This window comes from Bos mutus, chromosome X (assembly GCF_027580195.1).
Source record: "Bos mutus isolate GX-2022 chromosome X, NWIPB_WYAK_1.1, whole genome shotgun sequence".
In the NCBI taxonomy this organism is placed as follows: domain Eukaryota; kingdom Metazoa; phylum Chordata; class Mammalia; order Artiodactyla; family Bovidae; genus Bos; species Bos mutus.
In genome coordinates this window covers 124,478,301-124,498,395 of record NC_091646.1, presented here as the reverse complement: position 1 = coordinate 124,498,395, position 20,095 = coordinate 124,478,301, and the positions used below count along the sequence as shown (strand labels likewise).

Sequence of the window (20,095 nt, the reverse complement as noted above, 5' to 3'; positions counted from 1 at the left end):
AAAAAACAAATAAAATGGTGACTATAACAGAAAAGAAACAGCCTTATACATACCTGTACAGAGAACAAACCACTGGGGAGAAGGAAAGGGAAGGGGAAAGACAGAGGTAGGGAATAAAGAGGTACAAACTACTATGTGTAAAATAAGCAACAAGGATATACTGTACAGCACAGAGAATATAGCCAATATTTTATAATACTATAAATGGAATATAATCTTTAAAAATTGTGAATCACTATGTGTATACATCAAAAACTAATACTGTAAATCAATTATACTCCAATTTTTAAATTTAAGGAAAAAAGGTCAATGATTGAGTATGTATACCTCTTAATTTACAAAATAATAAGAGACTAAAGTTGAATTTCCTGTCAGATACAAATTGGCATGTGGCATCTACTTCTACAAGGATTAAACCATGTGCTGCTACAGCCACTGACTTTCAACACCCCCTGAGAAGAGTTCAAGGTAGAGAGCAGAAATGAGGCCCTCTGTGCTGTGGGGGGTGAGATAACTGACAGAACAGGTCTTCAGATAGATATTTTCAGGAGCCAATTTTATGAGCCCAATTCTCATATCTCCTCATATCTAGAAAAGCACTAATATCCTTCATGGTGACAACTGCTCCTCGTGACCAGCAGAAATCTTCTGAAAAAATTAATGTGCTTGATTGCATGCATTCCCCCTTCACCAAAATCACATATACACTGACCTTCCCCCTACCTCTTTGGAGAGGTTTTCAGAGGTATCTGAAATGCTACCTCCCAGGCCTCAAATAAAACTTAACTCACAACTCTCACATTGTGCTTTTTTAAGTTGGCAATCCTTAATACATTAGTATAGCAATGGCCACAGACTGGAACAGGTCAGTTTTCATTCCAATTTCAAAGAAGGGCAATACCAAAGAATGTTCAAACTTTCAAATTGTGCTCACTTTACAGGACAGCAAGGTAATGCTCAAAATCCTTCAAGCCAGGCTTCAGCAGTATGTGAACCACGAACTTTCAGATGTACAAGCTGGGTTTAGAAAATGCAGAGGAACCAGAGATTAAATTGCCAACATTCTCTGGATCAAAGAGAAAGACAAGGAATTTCAAAAAATATCTACTTCTGCTTCATTGACTATGCTAAAGCCTCTGACTGTGTGTATCACAACAAACTGTGGAAAATTCTCAAAGAGGTAGGAATACCAGACCACCTTATCTGCCTCCTGAGAAACCTGTATGTCCAGTTAGAACTGGACATGGAACAACGGACTGGTTCCAAATGAGGAAAGGAGTACATCAAGGCTGTTTATTGTCACCCTGCTTATTTAACTTATATGCAGAGTATATCATGCAAAATGCTGGGCTGGATGAAGCACAAGCTGGAATCAAGATTGCTGGGAGAAATATCAATAACCTCAGATATGCAGATGACACCACCCTTATGGCAGAAAGTGAAGAAGAACTAAAGAGCCTCTTGATGAAAGTGAAAGAGGAGAGTGAAAAAGCTGGCTTAAAACTCAACATTCAAAAAACTAAGATCATGGCATGCAGTCCCATCACTTCATGGCAAATAAATGGGGAAACAAAAGGAACAGTGACAGACTTCATTTTCTTGGGCTCCAAAATCACTGCAGATGGTGATTGCAGCCATGAAATTAGAAGACACTTGCTCTTTGGAAGGAAAGCTATGACAAACCTGGACAGCATAGGTCCATCTAGTCAAAGCTATGGTTTTTCCTGTAGTCACATACAGATGTGAGAGCTGGACCATAAAGAAGGGTAAGGACCCAGGAACTGAGGCTTTTGAATTGCAGTGCTGGAAAAGACTCTTGAGAATCCCTTGGACTACAAGGAAATCAAACCAATCAAGCCTAAAGGAAATCAACTCTGAATATTCATTGAAAGGACCGATGCTGAAGCTGAAGCTCCAATCCTTTGGCCACCTGGATCAGCAAAGAGCCGACTCATTGGAAAAGACCCTGATGCTGGGAAAGATTGAGGGCAAAAGGAAAAGGGGGCAGCAGCGGATGAGATGGTTAGACAGCATCACCAACTCAATGTACATGAATCTGAGCAAACTCTGAGAGATAGTGAAGGACAGGGGAGTCTGGTGTGCTGCAGTCCATGGGGCTGCAGAGAGTCAGACAAGACTTAGCTACTTAGTGCTACTTAGTTCTTCCCTGGAGAATCACAGGGACGAGGAAGCCTGGTGGGCTGCCGTCTGTGGGATCACACAGAGTCAGACACAACTGAAGCAACTTAGCAGCAGCAGCAGCAGTGACTGAACAACAGCAACAATGGTATTGTGATAAGAGTAAGAAATACATACTTGGTCTTTGTTCCAGTTTCTGGCACAGCACTCCTAAAACTCTTATTATTTCCTAAGGGATGAGAGCAACAAAGGAGTCTCTTGTTATGGTAATGAGTTGACTTTCAGAAAGCCCATAGGTAACCAAAGGATGGGGGTGGTCTGCCAGTGGAGCTAACCACCTGACCAGAGGGTTGGAACTTTCACTCCTACCACCAACCTCTGGGGAGGAGAGGGAGGCTGGGTGCTGGAGAAAGAAATCAATCATCAATGATCTAATCAATCATTCCTACCTAATGAAGCCTCCATAAAAACCCAAAGAGACAAAGTTTGGAGAGCTTCTGTGATGGGGAACTGGTGGAGATTTGGGGAGAGTGGCAGTCTCAGAGAAAGCATGGAAGATCACATCCTGCACTTTCCCCCATACCTTGCCTATACATCTCCTCCATTTGGCGGGTTCCTGAATATACCCTTTTATCATAAACTGCTAATCTAGGAAGTAAAATACTTCTTTTGAGTTCTATGAGCTGCTCTAAGAAATTAATCAAACACAAGCAGATCATTAGAAACTCCAATCTACAGCCAGTTAATCAGAAGCCCAGGTGACTTCCTGGGCTTATGACTGGCATCTAAAGGCAGGGGCAGTCCTGTAGGACTCAGCCCTTAACCTGTGGGATCTGATGTTATCTCCAGGTGCGTGTGCACGTGTGCGCTCAGTCGTGTCCAACTCTTTGCAACCCCATGGGCTGTAGCTCACCCGGCTCCTCTGTCCATAGGATTTTCCAGGCAAGAATACTGGAGTGGGTTGTCATTTTCTTCTCCGGGGGATTTTCGCGACCCAGAGATCGAACTCCTGTCTCTCGTGTCTCCTTCCCTGGCATTTGGATTCTGTACCACTGCACCACCTGGGAAGCTATCTCCAGGTGAAGTGAAGTGAAGTGAAGTGAAAGTTGCTCAGTTACATCCGACTCTTTGCGACCCCATGGACTATACAGACCATGGAATCTCTAGGCCAGAATACTGGAGTGAGTAGCCATTCCCTTCTCCAGGGGGTCTTCCCAACCCAGGGATCAAACCCAGGTCTCCCGCATTGCAGGCGGATTCTTTACCAGCTGAGCCACCAGGGAAGCCCAAGAATATGGAGTGGGTAGCCTATCCCTTCTCCAGTGGATCTTCCTTACCCAGGAATGGAACTGTACCTCCTGCATTGCAGGCAGATTCTTTACCAAGTGTCAAAACTGAGTTGAATTGTAAAACATCCAGCTCATGATGGAGAAATGCTTGGTGGTATAGGAAACATGTACACACACAGAAGATGTAGAATCTTAGTTGATGATCGTAAGTGGAATTGGTTCCAGAACTGTAGTAGCATCTTATAAATCAGTATAACATAAACACTCAAAGAGAAAACAAAAAAGAACAGATATAAACTGGCCTTTCACAAAAGAAATACATCTGTCTAATAAATCTATGAAAACCTGTTCAATCTCACTAGTAATCAATTAAGGAAAAAAAAAGAGAAATCGCTTTTAAGCTATCATGCTGATAATGATTAAAGTAACTACTCTTTCTTAGGTATGGAAAAATGTTAATTCAAATTCACAGTAGGTAGAAATATAAAGGTTTCTGGAAAGTCAGCTGGTAGTAGGTATCAACATTTTAAATACAGGGGTACCATTTGATTAAAAAATCCATCATACTTCTCAAGATTTATGCTAGGGAGACCATCAGACAAACAGACAAAGATGGATGGATACTGCAAAGGTTGTATACTGAAGTGGTATTCATAATAACCAACAACAAAACACAATCTAACATTAGTCAATGTAGGATTGATAAAGTAAATTATATCACATCATATAAATGAAAAATCATAGCACTATCCAAATTATTTAACTATATTTAGTGATATAGAAAAATGGCCATAATACAGTATTTTAAATTAAAAAAATACTATAGAACATGGTGTATTCTGTCAACGAAAAAAGTCTTTTTCATAAAATTAAGAAATGATCAAACTATATTCCACATTTCTGTTTGTCACTTAAGAAATTCACTGGTAGCTAGCTGCCTATTTAAAAGAATTTTAGAACTTGCTATTGGCCTATATATGACATCATTTTATGTCCAATATTAATTGGTTCTTATAAGACATCAGAATAACCCTGTCATTCTAATAAAAGACACAATGTTTCACCCTTTTCGTCTAAATATGGTTGGGGATCTTCTTCCCAGACTAACACTGGCATACCAGATATCTAAGACTGTTTTGCCCCAAATATCCTCTGTAACAACTGATATGGACAGGACTTTTTATGACCATATGAAATGAAACTTCACTCTTTACTAACCTTCTGTTTCTCAAATACAAAATCCATCAGTTTCTAAACACACGCCGACCTGGGTACACTCTTTCATGTGTGAAACCTTGACAGGTGTTCAAGATCAATTTGTATTAGGAATTCTGTTTTTAGAATTGTGTAATTCTATGTATCAGACACTGAGTTTAAATAAACAAATGGATACTCAAATATTTAAACAGAAAAATGTATTGCTTTTCACTGGAAACTGAGATTCAAATGATGCTGCTTTCATCTTCACCTTCCCTCCAGTGGCTGAGTTTCTTACAATGAGCCTGTATCATTCTGGGCAAGAATCTTTTCTTATCTTTAGAAAGAATGATCTTCCTCCGTATCCCACTTTTCATACCATGTGGCACCTCCACCTTATGCCCACACGGTGTCAGCGGGCACCATCATGCTCTCCCAAAACCAGGTTCAAAGCCTGAGCTTATTCTGAGGCAGCTGCCTCTGTCTAGACACTGACCCAGGTGGCTGTCAAGGCTTATCCAGCCCAGCCACATTGCTCCTAGGCAGCAGTTTCCTTTCAATTCCCCAGGCTACTCCTCTAATTTACCTCACCACTTCCAATTATCTTCTAGTTTGAATTCACCCTATAAAAATCTGTCAGCTTACTCTTCCTAAAGTAAGCCCCCAGAATGTCCCTTCCTCCACTGAAATGGTTCCCCAGCCCCTACATACATACTCCCATGCTAGTATTCAAGGTCTCTTCTAATTTTGCCTTTGTATTCTCATCACTGCTTTTCTTAAACCCTACTCTTCAACCAAATGGCAACTGGCTTTTCTCCGACCAAGCAAGTGTAGATTACTGCTCTCAAAGTTGAGTGCCATTACACCACCCAGCACAGAAAAGCATTCAACAAACATAAGCTCGAAAAGGTACCAGAATGTGTGTGTCTCTCCCCAACTGGTATTCTAAGAACAAGGGGCTGGATCTGTAATATTTGTATTTCTAGAACTTATATAGTGCTTAGAATGTAATACACCCTCAATATTTGTTGTTTTTTTTTTTAATATTTGATTTTTTAATTGGCATGAGAGTGAAAAGAATGGTGTGGCTATGAGTAACAGTTTGAGGACACCAGCAGCAAAAACTGCTAATTAGAATGTGGAATTAAAGAGAGAACTCTAGTACCATGAACAGAAAATGGAAAGTCTGAAAGAAGGGCTGAGTTTGGGGAGAGAAGTTTAAAAGAAAGGTTCACGGCACTTACTACTCACAAAACTATATACTAGATAGTCTAACAACTGCAAAGATGCATACTGCTCTCCAAAGTTACAGCCCAGTGGAGGGCATGTATGTATACGACTAGAGTGAAGGGGTGGGGGGAATGCTGTAAAAGGGACACTGATGAAGTGTTATTGATGTGTAGAAGAGAGAAAAGCATATTTCCAGAAGGTTGGGGCTAGGGTTAAAACAATAAAGCACCAAGGACAGAAAGAGGAAGGTGGCCAAAGGCAGAATGTTAAAGACAGCAAACATACTGCAGAGGCAAAGACTGGAAATGGGAGAGGAAAGACTGGGAGTATGTAACAGAAAAGAAGGGAAGAAAGTTGCAAGGCGATCCTGACTATCAAATGCTATAAAGTAGTACAGTGTAATAGTGAAAGTCGCTCAGTTGTGTCCGACTCTTTGCGACCCCACGGACTATGCAGTCCATGGAATTCTCCAGGCCAGAATACTGGAGTGGGTGGCCTTTCCCTTCTCCAGGGGCTCTCCCCAATGCAGGGATTGAACCCAGGTCTCCCGTGTTGCAGGTGGATTCTTTACCAGCTGAGCCACAAGGGAAGCCCATAAAGTAATAAATACATACCCAAAAGCCTTAATTGTCGTTACCATTCACAGCCCAGTTCAGGTTCTATCTACTCTCAAACCGCTCAGATTCCTCCAGACTCTAGTTAATTTTGCCTCTCCATAAGTCCCCACTATGCTATTAGGATACACGTGCACAGACAAGAACCACATATTATTATTTTTTAATTGGAGTACAGTTGATTTATAATGTTGTGTTAGTTTCTGGTGTACAACAAAGTGATGCAGTTATACATATATATAATAGTTTGCATTTGCTAATCCCAAACTGCCACTCCATCCCTCCCCAACTTATCCCCACCCTTAGCAACCACAAGTCTGTTCTTTATGTCTGTGAGTCTGTTTCATAAATAGGTTCATTTGTGTCATATATTAGATTCCACATATAAGTGATATCATATAGCATTTGTCTTTATCTGAGTTACTTAGTATCATAATCTTTAGGTTCATCCATGTTGCTGCACATGGCATTATTTCATTCATTTTTGTGGCTGAGTCCTATTCCATCATATACATACACCACATCTTCTCTATCCACTAGTCTGCTGATGGACCTTTAGATGGTTTCCATGTCTTGGCTATTGTAAATAGTACTGCTATGAACATAGGGGTGCCTGTATCTTTTTTAATTATAGCTTTGTCCAGATATATGCCCAGAAGTGGGAATGCAGAATCATGATAATTCTATTTTTAGTTTTTTAACGAACCTCCATATTCTCCATGGTGGCTGTACCAACTTAGGTTCCCACCAGTAGTGTAGGAGGGCTCACATTTCTCCACACCCTCTCCACCAAGAACATGTATTATCAATCTGCTTCCTTTGTAGACATAAGATAGTATGTCTGATGTACAGAATATAATGCACTCAACTGAGTATAACAATACTAAAATATTTTCTGGACTTTATAGATAATAATGGCTTATTTTCTTATGGCACACCAATGAAAACCACACTTCAGGCAGATTGGGTTGTATCATCTGTTTAAATGGCCAGAACTTCTCTTTCATTCAATTTTTTTAGGCACCAACTATGGATTAGACGTGGTCTATAAAAGCTCCTTGGAGGAGGAATTCATAGAAGAGAACAGATAGGTAAACTAATTACATGTGAGAAATGCAAAAAGATATATGTAAGGTGTCTCACACACCCAGATGAAGCAGAAACTACCTATGTCTATGGAAAAGGGGAAACTTCTTGGGGAAGATGCTTCATGGTGATTTTATTTGAACTGAGTGATTTTCTCCAGGCACTCTAACTCAATTACCTCTGTAACATTCAAAAACAAAACAAAACAAAACAAAACCCAAAAAGCATGTTATTCATGGAAAATGGGCTTTTTGAAATGTATTACAAAAGTCCACTTGCATGTGCACTCAAGCCCTACTGGCCTCCATCATGTCACTTAACAGACCTAACAGTTACCAACTCATTACCTATAAAACAGATCAGCTGATGCCAACAGAACAAATATTTCTAGCTAATAGATAACTGTTTAGTTCAACTTCACACTTCTGCTCCCTTAAATTGAGATACATGCCTGGCATCCAGAAGTCACCCTGCACTTCTTCCTCCAAACTATTTGGTTTTCAACTAAATAGTATGTAAGTCAATTAAAAGAAAGTTATTGTTCTGTGAAAATCAGGTTGTATGCTATGGCAAGATTCAATAAAACTGATGAGTCACTTTTCAATAAAAATGATGACAGATATGTCTGTCAAATATTAAAAGGAGGAAAAATCTGTGAAAATCTACAATTCAGCACTACATGCTTTCACTCTGCTTCAAAAAAATTCTGCACTCAATGGTCTAAATTACTGCTCCACTTTCGAGAAATCAAAACTGGACCTATTGCACAGATAGATGGACTTGTACAAGAGAGGTGACACTAAAATTCAGTCATACTCAAAAAAAAAAAAAAAAACTTTGTCCTTCAAGTTACTGACAAGGAAACATGCTTTATAGCAAAATATTTCTGTTGTATGTATATTCTTATTACTCAGGACTTCAATAATTTTTTAAATTTAACTTTCCAATTATTGATTTCAATGCATCAAATAAGGGAGTTCCCATCAAAAACATCTTGCCAACACTTATTAAAGTCTCTGCACAATGGCCACCTCTTTCAGGTAACCCTAAGAATATTAACTGCCTCTTCAAAATAGCCTCAGCTGGGGCTACATTGCTTATTGGTTTGCCTCAAATCATTTTTAAAAACCAGATTCACTATGGATAATGAAAATTCTATTAATATTTCTTTTGATCTTGATGCTCAAAGAGTGATCTCAGTAAATCACTGAACAGATAGATTTTACAAAGATAACATGTAAGAGAAATGGTAGTTATCCAAAAGGATCTGTGAAAATTCAAGATAAACAATTTAAGAAAAAATAGCATTTCTACCTTGACGGAGGAAAAATAAGAAATAAGTCAATGTATTTGAAAACAAACTAAAGAGGAAAATAAAATATGAAACAAATGAACAAAAATCCAGTTATCACAAATACTAGCATGCATGCTAATTCACTTCAGTGGTGTCTGACTCTTTACAACCCTATAGACTATAGCCCCCAGATTCCTCTGTCCATGGGATTTTCCAGGCAAGAATACTGGAGTGGGTTGCCATTTTCTCCTCCAGGGAATCTTCCCGAGCCAGGGATTGAACCCAAGTGTCTTGGGTCTCCTGCATTGGCAGGGAGATTCGTTACTACTGAGCCACTTGGGAAGCCCATCACAAATGCTAGACTGGTTCTGAAAAGGAGAATGATATTTGCAACTTGATTTTAACATTAATGATACATCAACTACATAATCACCCAATGCCATGACTTATTATATATAAAGGTGTCATTCATGAAACCAGAAAGTACATATCATAATCTTTGTTCTTAAAGTAGTATTAAATTAATGAAACAAAGATGCCATTAGACTGAGATGGCTCTAATGCCTTGATCGCTTCTGTAGCCAAACCAAAACCAAAGCCTCAAGTTCATGAAATCAAAACCTAAGGACAACCAATCACAAACAGCCAACTAGGCTTTAAGCCACAGGCAACAAATAATTTCCTTTCTTTGCCACCACACCTTCTCTGTATAAAACTTTTCCCTGGCTCCTGTCAGCCAAGCACTCCAAATCACTTCCTATTTGGCACTGTCCAGTTCAAATCAACCCCACTCCAATACTCTTGCTTGGAAAATCCCATGGACGGAGGAGCCTGGTGGGCTGCAGTCCATGGGGTCACTAAGAGTCGGACACTACTGAGCAACTTCACTTTCCCTTTTCACTTTCATGCATTGGAGAAGGCAATGGCACCCCACTCCAGTACTCTTGCCTGGAAAATCCCATGGACAGAGGAGCCTAGTAGGCTGCAGTCCATGGGGTCACTAACAATCGGACACGACTGAGCGACTTCACTTTCCCTTTTCACTTTCATGCATTGGAGAAGGAAATGGCAACCCACTCCAGTGTTCTTGCCTGGAGAATCCCAGGGACGGGGGAGCCTGATGGGCTGCCGTCTATGGGGTTGCACAGAGTCGAACACGACTGAAGCGACTTAGCAGCAGCAGCATCAGTTCAAATCAATCTTTTCTCTCAAAAATTTTAATATACCTCAGTTTATGTTTTAACAGCATCTTACAATTAAATTGTGAAAACTTGGATTAATACGTGAAAATATTGTGCCCAGAAATTAAGGTAATTAATATAATTAAGTTCAATAAACTTACTGGTTTCATTAAGAGTTAAACATTTCAAGATCCTAGTTAATACATCAAGACAACAGGCAAGATGAAATGATTCAGATGCATGATTACCAAATGAACTACACAAATCACAGTGGCTATAAATGTGCAAAGAGTGCTCCTTTCAGAGTGGGGAGGTTGGGTTTCACACAAGAAAGAGGATTTGAACTAGGTCAGGAAAAATGAGTAGGGTTACAGCTGAGTGAGCAAAAAGGGGGGCATATTCCAGCAAAATTGGGCTAAGAACACTTCAGTGTTATTATAAACAATGACGATAGTATTATTGCATTGTTTGCAAAGTGCTTTTGTGTTTACCACTTTACTGACTGGGTATTACAACAACCCAGTGAATTAATTCACATCCCTGAGAATCATACACTTGAAATGAGATAGAAAAAGGTATCCAGTCAAAACTCCTCATTCTAAAAGAGAAGAAACCTGGGTATAGTTAGATTCCACAGGTTTTTTTTTTTAATGCAAAGTTAAGAAACTTGGATTTCAACCTGTAAACACAGGGAACTTGTTTGGTGTAATAAGTTTTGTTATACACTTTTTCTTAACAGAGACTTAACAATGAAAAAAAACTACTTGAATTAGAATATTGGCAAATACAATTCATGGAAAATGGAACATTCATCATCCATTTATTCATTCCACAAATGTTTCCTGAATAAGTACTTTATGCCAGTCACTATACCAGATGGTAGCAATTCAGTAGTGAACAAAACAGACCAGGCCCTGCTCTCATGGAGCTTGAAATCAGAGAGAGAAGCAAAAAATTCCATCAGAACAAAATATTTCAAATGAAAGCTGGTGGCACACTGGGTTTTCAAATGTGATAAAATAATAACAACAGTTAAATAGTGCTTTTGTGCTAAGCCCTGATCTAGCAGCTTTATTTACATTAATTTGTTTCATCCTCCCAAGAATGCTTCTGGGTCCTTTACTTTAGAAACTTCATATTACCAGTAAGTAGACTAAGAGAGGTTAGTCTCATAAGCAGTAAACGGCAGAACTGGGTCAAATCCAGGCAGTCAAGCTCCAGAATCCCCACACTTAGCCAGGATGCTATGTCCTTAAGAGATAAGCCACAGGGCTTAAAACCATGCTTTGGGAGAACTTCCATACATTGGAGTGATGCTAAATATTTTTATATACATCATCACATTTAATCCTAATACATTTAAAAGCTAAGAAATCAGTTCCAGAGTCATTAGCACCTTGTCCCTGATCACACAGCTAGGAAGTATTACGGCCAGAACCAAACCAAGGTTTTTTTTCAACTCCCAAAGGCATATTTTTACCTGTGACATTATTTTACAAGACAAAAGTTGTCTGCAAGCCTCACTGAATGCATTCTAAGCAGAAAAATGAAGTGGGAAAACCCAAAATGTGATGAACAGGTCTATCTATTCATAAAATTTATAAAAAGAAATAAATTTAGTAAGCTTAAGGCTAAATGGTGGAGAAGGAAATGACAACCCACTCCAGTAATCTTTCCTGGGAAATCCCATGGACAGAGGAGCCTGGTGGGCTACAGTCCAAGGGGTTGCAAAACAGTCGGACACTCTGTGGATTTTCTTCATTAATTATTTTAATTGTAGAAGTTGTATGTCCTTATTTTAACTAGAAAATGATGCTCAGTTAACATGAAGAAAATATTAATAAGCTCTCAACCCCTCTCTATTCCTGACTCTCTGATAAAACTAATGTTAAAAGCAAGAAACAAACAAACAAACAATAAATGGACCTAGAGGGATGGGATTGGAGGGGTGTGGGAAGGAAGGTCAACAGGGAGGGGATGGCTCAGATGGTAAAGAATTGCTTGCAATGCAGGAGACCCGGTTCAATCCCTGGGTCAGGAAGATTCCCCTGTCGAAGGGAATGGCTACCCACTCCAGTATTCTTGCCTAGAGAATTCCATGGACAGAGGAGCCTGGTGGGCTACAGTCCATGGGGTCACAAAGAGTTGGACACGATTGAGCGACTAACACTTTCTTTTTTTTTCACTTATATGTATACTTATGGCTGAAACCAACCATGTTGTATGGCAGAAACCAAGCACAACACTGTAAAGCAATTGTCCTTCAATTAAAAATAAATTTTAAAAATTAAAAATTTTTTTGGTTTTTTAAAAAACCAAATGGAGTATTCCATGTGCAGAGTGAAGGAGATGTGAAGCCCGTGTGTTAACACTTCTCTCTGCAATAAGACCTTGTATGTCCCACCACCGATCCTTTCCTGGGTGTTACCATTTTCACTAAGAACCCTTATTTCACTATCCAAGCCAACCAGCTAAAGAAAGCTAAATACTGAACAAACTCTGAGATGGTAATCACTTAATCCATTAAAGTTTGTATATTTGCTAGTTCATATATTAAAAGTAATATATGAATTCAAATCTCCACAGACTAACTATAATTGCTAATTTTCCCCTCTTGACTAGAGATTATATGAAAAACCTGACTATTAACAGCAGAGTCATCCTTACAGTGCAACAAATTGGGCCATTTACCCTAGCCCCAAACTTGGGAAGCCCCTTGCAGCTGTTGTATGAACTAGAAAGGTGGTCTTGAAAACAATCAGCACCAGGGCAAAAAAATTAAATTGGCAAACACAATCAGCATCAGCACAGAATCTCCTCTCAAAGCCTTTTTTCATTATGACTAAAACAGTGTCACATTTGTCTTCCAACTTCCAATGTCTTGTATACCAACCATTGAATTTTAAAGCTTTAACAGCATAAAATATAACAGGGGAAAAGTAAAACAGTAAGAAGCAGAGATGCGAGTTAGGACTGTGCTTAACACATCATTTAATAAAAGATGATTCATTCATTCAACAAATATTTATTCAGCACCTACTGAGACTGGAAATACAATTGTTAGCATTCTTCTACATCCCAACATATCCTATTTTTACCCCAGCCAGAAGCAGGGCAGATCACCCTTCAGGGCCCCCTTCTATAAAATGAAGCTAATAACTACTCTCAGAGAAATGTAATGGATTAAATGTGGCACACCAACCTTTAAAATGTTCTGTGCTCAAACAAAATAATACAGCTTAAAGGTTGAAAGGTTTTCAGAACAGCATGATTAAAAAAAAAAAATAGCCTAAAAAGGTAAAGATATATATAGTAGGCTAATGTTTATCCCTGGACAGGAAGGTGCCTTAAACACCTCTGTATCCCTCAAGGTATCTGGCATACTGCCCTTCCTTTAACAAGGGTTCAGTAAATACACATGATTTTTTTTTCCTTTCCCTCTCTCTCAGGTATGTTGTAGTGAAGTTATTTTAATAATCTGGCAAAGGAGAAAGAATGCCTGAAAGGAACTAATACCCACTGCTGCCTATTACATACCAAGTACGGTGTTGGGCATCTCATCTATGTTATTTCATTTAATTTTCACAGCTACTTTGTTAGGTATTAATAACCACAAAACCAGGAGTGCATTTTCATTTCCAAGAATCATATCATAATAAATTCAAACAAACAAACAAAAAAGAGCAATGGACCTTATATTTGGCAGCATTTGCTTGTTTCATGTTAAAGGGAAAGAATCAACTGAACCCTCTAAGAGACTTAAAAAAAAAACACTTTATGAACACACACAAAAAAAGAACAGGAAAGAAAATGTATATAGAAAAATACAAATATCAAAATAATAAATTTTGTAAGTATTTAATCTTACAAGTAACTTTTTTAAATCCAACAAAAACCAACACTAGGGACCAGAATGGACAAAATAAAACAACTGGCAACCTTTCCTTTAGGTGAATCAGCAGTGTTCCCTCTACACCCTTCACAAGCATGGCACACTCCCATCAGTGTCACCTATACATCGCCCCCAGTGATCCTCAAGGAGGGACATAAGACTAGTGTCCTAAGAAAAGGATCAAAAATGTACACAAGGATTCACTTTAAAGACACTCAGAAATTCCCTGGAGTCCAGTGGTTAGGACTCTGGGCTTTCACTGCCAAGGGCATGGGTTAGATCCCTGATTGGGGAACTAAGGTCTCGCAAGCCTCAGGACACGGCCAGAAAATAAAATTTAAATTAAAAACAAAATTTAAGACATTGTTTGCCAGTATGTCTATAATAGAGAAAAAACAGAAACCACATGAGGTATAGGGCACTGCAGTTCTACTTTAAAATGGCTGATCAGACACACGTTTGCCTTCCTTCCCACACTAAAACCCCCTGAAATAGGCAAAAGAAATATAAAAAATAAACTGAGAGCAACCCTGAGAATACACGAGGTGCTCCCACGAGATAGATCAGTGAGGAATTCCAAGGAGCTATGAAGCAGGCCAAGATTGGGACTAAGAAAATCAATGGCAGACAGATTCCTTACCGCTGAACCACCTGGGAAGCAAATAGTAAACCATGTAACTGAAGAGCTGTGAAACATGTGCCCCCTTCCCACCCTCTTTCAGCAGGACTGATGTCAGCACTTACATAGTCCTGGCTCTCCAAAATGATAGTTCAGACAAGGAATATTCCTCACTAACATTGAGGCCAGAGAAGTAGGGAGGTATCAATTAACTGTACCTTCCATGAGAAATAGGGAGCCCCAGCAGCCACAGAGCTAGCAACCCACACACTCTACTGTAGATGCTGTCTTCCATACAAAGGAGATGGCATAAGCAAAGACATCACATGTGAAACAGAATTTTATGGAGAAGTCTACATGCTGGAGAGCACCATGTTTGAGGTAAACAAGGAAAGGATGCCGGCTGGAGAGGTAGGCAGAAACCATACCAAGGAGAGCCTGATAAGCCAGATAAAGAAATCAGATTTTCTCCAAACTTTCTCCTTCCATCGGCAACAGAGCACCACTGCAGGCTTTTCAAGCAGATGAGTTTTATGGTCAAAATCACATTTTAATGTCATATAGCAACTGTAGATATTAATAATATATCTGAGTTGGATAAGACCCAACTATCCACCTTAGGAGCCTGCGTGGATGGAGGAACCATTAACAGAGATTTTTTTTTTTTTTCCTTAATTTAGGAGGAAGAGCAAGTTTCAGGAAAGTATGTGTACTTCATATTAGTGCCTATGCTGCTGCTGCTGCTAAGTCGCGTCAGTCGTGTCCGACTCTGTGCAACCCCATAGACGGCAGCCCACCAGGTTCCCCTGTCCCTGGGATTCTCCAGGCAAGAACACTGGAGTGGGTTGCCATTTCCTTCTCCAATGCATGAAAGTGAAAAGTGAAAGTGAAGTCGCTCAGTCGTGTCTGACTCTTAGCGACCCCATGGAGTGCAGCCTACCAGGCTCCTCCATCCATGGGATTTTCCAGGCAAGAGTACTGGAGAGGGTTGCCATTGCCTTCTCCAAATTAGTGCCTATAGAAGAGTCAAGTGTAGATTTCCAGCAGGTTATTGAGTCTGAAAGTTTGTAGTGAAAAATCAGGAAAGAGTTTAGAATTATATCTGCATGTAAGTAGAACTGAAACTCTGGGTATAATTGAGAGAGTGACCTAGGACAACACTTGACCAAGAAGTTAAACCCAGGTAACAGCAGTGTGTAAGGAGAAAGTAGATCAAGACAAAGTTACAGAGGATGGAAAGAAACATAAGAGAAGGATATGGAGAACAAGGATGCAAAGGAAACACGCTGCTTCAAGGAGCTAGTGACTAATAGTGTCAGGTGCAACAGAAATGTCAAGTAAAATGAGGACTGAATGAATCCATCAGATGCAACAAATAAGAGGCCATAGATGATCACAGTAAAAACTTTAATAATGTGAGAGTGGGAAGTTAAGAGACCAAACGCTGAAGTGTGAGAAGTGGATGAGGGATGGATAAATGATATATAGACCACCCAGATGTTTAGCTGGGAAGGGGAAAAGAGGTTAGTTAGCTAAGAAAAGAGTGGACAAGTGGTTCAGGGAAGGTTTTCTAGGATAAGAACCTTAGGAATAACATAATGGGCAAAAAAATAAAAAGGAAGACTCTAAGGATATAGCAAGGTTACTGAACCTCAGCACCACAGACATTTTGGAGCAGGTCATCCTTTGCTGCCGGGCGCTGTGCACTGTGAAGTGTTTAGCATCATCCCTGGCCTCTACTCACCAGATGCCAGTAACACACAGGCTACCACTCCAGTTGTGACGATCAAAAATGTTTCCAGACACTGTCCCCTGGGGGCAAAATCTGGACCAACTCTAGTTGTGAGCCACTGGGATACAGGATGTGGAGGAAGAATAACTGATGAAAAAAGACTGCCAAAGCAGCAGCACTGAAGTTGAAGGCGCCAACCAAGGAACTGGCCTCAAAACAGCAGCAGAAGCACCTCATCCTCAGAGACAGGGGAAAGGGCAGCTCTGGAGAGAAAGGGGATGATAAATCTGCAGATGGTGCCAGAAACTGGAGAAAATCAGCCAGAAGGCCCTCAATATTCTCAACTGAGTGGAGATAAGGCTGTGTGCTGAGTATGCGTGGTGATGATTTAGTGGCAGGCTTGAGAACAGTGGTTAAGGTTTGTAAAAATTAACAGGGACCAGTCCTGGCAGGTCACCCCAGAGAAAACTAATACTCTGTTCTCTCCCTGAGAAGGTTAAAATGCTTTTCCCCACAGAAATCACCCACCTGCTGATTACAATACCAAAGACCTCACAAGTCTACACAAATTCCAATGCATCATGGAAAGACTAGACTCCTGAGGGTATCTGGGAAACTAACCCATTTTTTAAAATTAACATAGTTCATATCAGATAACAGGAACTGTGTTCAACATAATTGACATCTAAATGAACTTTCTGTAAATTATCTGTTCAAGTTAGAGGATGCCTGTGGTGGTTGCAACTACTTCCTGGTTCTTAAAAGGATGAACTACTTTCTGACCTATAGCCAGGAACAGTTGAATAGAAAGGAGTGCCTGCAAAGACAAGAGCTTGTTAAATGAGATTCTTCACAGGACAACAGGACAAAGACCTGCTCACTTCTACCCTCTAAACCAAGGACTGCAAACTCAATGAATATGATACCAGGAAACTGGAGATACCTCAATTCTGTGCATGAGAAAAAAGCTGGAAATGAAGCACCAACATAAAGCTATGAAATATCAAATGAAGGGCTGCCTTAGATAAATAAAAGAAAAGCTACACACAGCAACCCAGAGCTGAGTGTAAGAGTGAGCAAAGCAAAATGGAAAACCCAAGTCTTTCCTCTACCACAGATATGAAGTCCAAATTCACATCATTCTCCAGATGTCAGAAGCCAATAATCTGAGAAGAGATCAAAAACTCTCCAGGAGCAGTGAACCCAAAGGGTCCCATCAAGACAAACACAAAACTATCCAAAGGAGCATCCCACAATACCCAAATTGTCAAATGTTGTGAACCACACAAAGAAATAAGCAAAACTTGGAGGGGAGACAAATGGGAGATTTCATTTCTCAAGAACTACAGCTCAGAAAATAATCCAAAGGAAACAAACATAACTATATTTTTAAATGTTCAAAGAAAAGACAAGAAAAAGTCCTAATGAAAATTAAGAAGCAGATTTGAAAGAAAACACAAAAACTTTTATATTTAAAAATACAGTCAAATGTTTTCAATGAAAATTCTCAATAAATGTATTAACCAGTAGACTGGACACAGCTAAACAGAAATTAGTGAATTGTAAGGCAGATGTCAAAAAATCACCCAGAAGTGAAAATATAAAAGAAACTTTAAGGAACACAATGAAAAATTCCAACATATATCTCGATAAGGGTTTTAGAAGTGGAAAATGGAGAAGAAGCATTATTTTAAAAAATAATATCTAAAATTTTTTCCACAATTTAAGGTGTCATGAGTTTTCAGGCTGACAGTGTACACCAAAAAAAAAAATAGGATAAATGAAAACAAATCCACATCTAGAGATGTCACCAAGAAACTGCAAAAAAAATCAAATATAAGGAAAAAAATCTTAAAGGTAGCCCAAGAGAAAAGATACTTAGCTACAAAGAAATTACACCTGAACTGACTAAAGTCTTCTCATTAATAAATAAGACTTGCCAAAAGACAAGAAAATAACATCAATAATGTGCTAAGGGAGTAACTGTCAACATAAATTCTGTGCCCATCTCAACAATCATTCAAGAGAAAAAGTGAAGTAAAGACACTTGCAGAAACACCAAGAACATCAAGTTTTCTACTAATAGGCTTTTAGCAAAAGAACTACTTTAAGAACATTCTTTATAAGAAGAAAACTAAACCCAAAGGAAGAAATGGAGTGAATCAAGAATGGTGAGCAAAGAAATTTGGGAAATATATTGGGTAAATATTCACTATTTTACAGACTTAAGGTGGCTTCCACAAGGCAAAACCAAAGCATAAATAACTAAGACGGAAGAGAGGTGATGAAGGTTAAAAGGTAAGCCATACTAAAATCTTTGTCTTATTTGAGAGGATAGGAATAATAATCAAGCTTTGATTTAGTTAAATGTGCATGTAAAAATTCTAAGGGTAACCAAACTTCTGTCTTCCACCCTGGAATAGGAAAGCTGGAAGAACATAGCTGCCTGCCCTCACAACAAAAAAGAGCTGCACTAATTTCAAAGTCATGACTTTCTTGAAACCCATCACAAAACAATCAATTGGCTCAAAATCTTCGGAGAGAGAGAAAGAGCCTGCAAGGAGAGAGGAGACAACCTTGTGCTCACTTGGGGTCGACTCCAGGTGGCCACTGACAAGAGGAATTCAGCTAGAATAAACAGCAAAGTGACAAAAAGCCTGATGAGGCTTGCTGAAGGAACAGTGTGAAACCAATGGAGGCCACTGAAATTGGGATGACCTCAGCCTTCTGCAAGATCTTCCCCCACCAACCCCTCCACCCCAAAGAGCCCTTTGTGATGTGTCCACTGTGGAGTGCCCATTGTGACGCAGACTTGGGGGAAGGGAAATGCAGCAGCACCTCAGGAACAACATGTCCACCCAGATCCTTCCCTTGCACCTCCACTGGGGAAGAAAAACCTTCACTTGTGAAAGTAAGTTCCCTACATACGAATCTTCACGTTTCCTTCCTTCAAAGACGCGAACATGTGTTCCATCGCCATCAGGCACGAGTGAAAGCTGCAGCTTGCCCTCGGTCTCCTGTTGCTGACGATCCCTCAGCTCTGCCACCTGCTCTCCCTCCTCCAGTCAGGAACTCCTTCTGTGTCCACTCGATGCCAGCCTCTGTAGCCCAGCTGTTGTACTGTACTACTGTGCTCTTCGAGATACTATCCTGAAAGATTTTAAATATTTTCTTTACTTTTTGTGCTTGCTTGTTTTTTATGTATTATTTGTGTGAAAAGTATTATAAACCTATTACAGTATGGTACTATGAAGCCGATTGTGTTAGCTGGGTACCTAGGCTAACTCTGTTGGACTTAGGAACATGCTCTCAAAATGTATGTAGGGGATTTAGTGTCAGTGCTTCTGTCCTTAAAGCACTGGTTAAAACTTGCTGCAACTGAGGGAAGGGGTGGACACCCTGGGAGAAGGGCAGGACTATACACTGAGCCCACATAATAGCTAGGGGAAGGGCATGTCCTTGGGACAGTGCTGCAAGCCCAAGCCAGAGGTTTAATCAGAACAAAAGGCCACATCCCACCACCACTCCCCACCTCTAAGCTAACCTACTTTCAATAACAAGTAAACAGCAGAGTACTGCCAGCAGAGGGACCAGAGAAGACCAAGAGCACGTAAGGAGATCCAAGTCACAGTTCTGAAGCAAGACCTGACACTCAATAAAATAAACCAACCCCCACCCTAATCACAAACTAAGAATTTGAAGCCTGAAGTACAATAGCAACCAAACTTAAAACAAGTTCAACTCCCAACTAGATTAACTCAAATCCCTGAACCAAAGGCCTCACACAAGGAAAGATGTGCCCGTTTACAGACATAAAAATTA

The 20,095-nt window shown here is 39.7% G+C and overlaps 1 protein-coding gene across 3 annotated transcripts in view; it reads right to left on the bottom strand.

Annotated features, from left to right (window-relative positions):
• The window catches only part of CDKL5 (cyclin dependent kinase like 5), a 178,556-nt gene that overhangs the window by 144,823 nt on the left and 13,638 nt on the right, over positions 1-20,095 (bottom strand). The window lies entirely within an intron of this gene.